The following is a 2,704-nucleotide window of genomic DNA, read 5'->3' as shown; positions in this document are numbered from 1 at the left end:
CATTTTTTTTTTTTTGAGTCGGAGTCTCACTCTGTCACCCAGACTGGAGTGCAGTGACCGCTCCTGGCCACCGCAGCCTCGACCTGCTGGGCTCTGGCGATCCTTCCGCCTCAGCCTTCCAAGTAGCCGGAATTACAGGCATGCGCTACCATGCCCGGCTGATTTATTTATTTATTGTAGAGATGAGGTCTCGCTAGCCCAGGCGGGTCTCAAACCTGCAGGTTCAGGCAGTCTACTCACCTCAGCCTCCCAAAGGCGCGGGATTACAGGCTGAGCCACCGAGCCCGGTTCTGCCCAATTTTTATGAACTCCAAAGCAAAATCTTATTGAGAAAGCTTGTGTTACTCTTTCCTGCCCCCCCAGCCATTAGGTAAAGAGGAGAAGACCGATATATTTGGAATTCTGCTTCTGAAACACCTATTAACCAGACTAGAAGTGCTGAAATCCTTGTCCAAAAGAATCCTTAAGGCAAATCTAACTTAATGTTCATTCTTATTTTCTGTCTTTCCTTTAATTTTCCTAAAGAAGGCTAAGGGAGGGATGGTGGAGAAGAAATAAAGCAGTAGCTGGATGGTAGGAAAGAGAACATGACGTTGAAAGAGAAAGGCGCAGTCAGAAATACCCTATAGCAGTGGTTTTCACAGTGTTCTCAGCTCAGCTGCATTGACATCACCTGAGAAATTGTTTGAAATGCAAATTATGGGACCTGACTAGAGATCTTCTATATTGGAAGTTTGAATTGGAGCCCAGCAATTATTGTTTTTCATTGAGTTTTTGATTTATTGTAGAGATGAGGTCTCACCAAGTTGCCTGGGTAGGTCTCGAACCCGTAGGCTCAGGCAGTCCACTCACCTCGGCCTCCCAAAGTGCTGGGATTACAGGTTGAGTCCCCGAGCTGGCCCAGCAATTATTTTAACAAGCCCTGCAGGTGATTTGAGAGCCAGTGCCCTTTGTGATACAAAAGCTTTCAGGTGTAGGTTCCCACCACCATTCCCTCTGCCTGGCAGGCACTCCTGGGTATGTTACTTTGACAGCTGGGGGCAGCTGACCATTGTGGGGAGAAGTCCAGCTGCTTGGCTTTCTCTCCTGCTGTCTTTCCTGTGCCCTCGGTCCCCTGACAGCCATGCTGCTAGCATAAAAAGAGTTGGCGCCATCCCCTGTAGGAGAATGAAGGGGAGGCGGAGGCAACTAGTCCACCTCTCCTCACCCAGGCCACAGCCCTCTCAGCATGGTGTTAAAAAAGGAAATAAACAGAACAGTGCAGTCTGCCAAAGTTGCCTACCACTCCAGGTTGTTAGTGTTCCATCGTTGCCCCCTTGTGGTATAGGTTAGTGGTTTCAAATTTCTGGCCTTAATTCTGTCTTTTAAATCTTTTCTTCCTTTTATAATTATCACATTTACTAATTAAGCAGGGCCTACACAAAGACATGCTGGAGTCACCGTGTCCTCAGCTCTCAGGGCTTGACCCTTTCTCCTCTATCAGCAGTAAAGCTCAGTGAATAAAGCATATTATTGGACCCTCCATAGAAATTGCTTCGAAATAGATCTGTTCACAGGCTCTCTTCAACTTTGTTACCTTTATACAACCTAATTTTAACAAGTTATGATACTTTGAATCCCCTTTCAATCTGAATTTGGTCTTTAGAACATCACTGTAATAATTTTGAACCAGCCAGGCTTGGTGGCTCAGCCTGTAATCCCAGCACTTTGGGAGGCCGAGGCGAGTGGATTGCCTGAGCCCACGGGTTTGAGACCAGCCCAGGCAACTTGGTGAGACCTTGGCTCAACAATAAATCAAAAATTAGCCAGGTGTGGTAGTAGTCCTGGCTTCTTGGAAGGCTGAGGCAGAAGGATTATCGGAGCCCCCAGCAGGTCAATGCTGGGGTGGCTGTGAGCGTGCCACTGCACTCCAGCCTGGTCGATGGAGTGAGACTCCAACTCAAAAAATAATTTTGAGCCATGATATAGTGCCACTTCCTCCCACAGTGGTAATATTTGTGATAGCAGAGCCAGGACTTTTACTTGGTGTTATTCTTTTGCGGCTAATGTTGCTTCTGAGCTCCCTCCAAAATACTAAGAAGTGGCTGTGATCTGGAATGTACTTGGTCTCTGAAAAGTATCCCCTGCTTGGCCTGCTGTCTAGTCCTGACCATTGTCCATGCCCCCCTAGGGCAGTGAACAGTGATGAGTTTTAGCAGACAGCCAGTTGAGAGGCCTCATAAATGGGGTAGCTGGTTAGCTCACTGGCTGACTGAAGTTCCAATCTGCTTATGCTGTGATGACAGGGAGAAAAACTTTCCACTCCCTGCTCTGGCAAGCCGGAAGATAACTGCATCGTGGTTTAATGAGTAGAGGTGGCTCTAATACCTTAATCCCTGCAGTAGTTTCAGAGGAGAGGTGGTTTGGTATTTACCCAGTTATAGGATGATAGATAAATAAGCATCTTCTACTCAGATCTTGGGCACTTGTGAAATCTCTTAGCCATTCACTGAAGTGCCTCTGGCAGACCTGCTCCAAAAATAATGTATGGATCTTGTAAAGTAGTGCTCTGGAAATAGGTACGTCTTTAAAATTTGACTCTGTGGAGTAACTTTGACATTGTACTCTCAAGTTTTAAGTGCAACAAGTACAAAATAAGAGTTTGTATGTTAGCCGGGCTCGGTGGCTCAGCCTGTAATCCCGCGCCTTTGGGAGGCTGAGGTGA

This window comes from Carlito syrichta, unplaced genomic scaffold, assembly GCF_000164805.1.
Source record: "Carlito syrichta isolate Samal-C Ts95f unplaced genomic scaffold, Tarsius_syrichta-2.0.1 Scaffold306837, whole genome shotgun sequence".
Lineage (NCBI taxonomy): Eukaryota > Metazoa > Chordata > Mammalia > Primates > Tarsiidae > Carlito > Carlito syrichta.
This window is presented reverse-complemented; position numbering follows the sequence as displayed.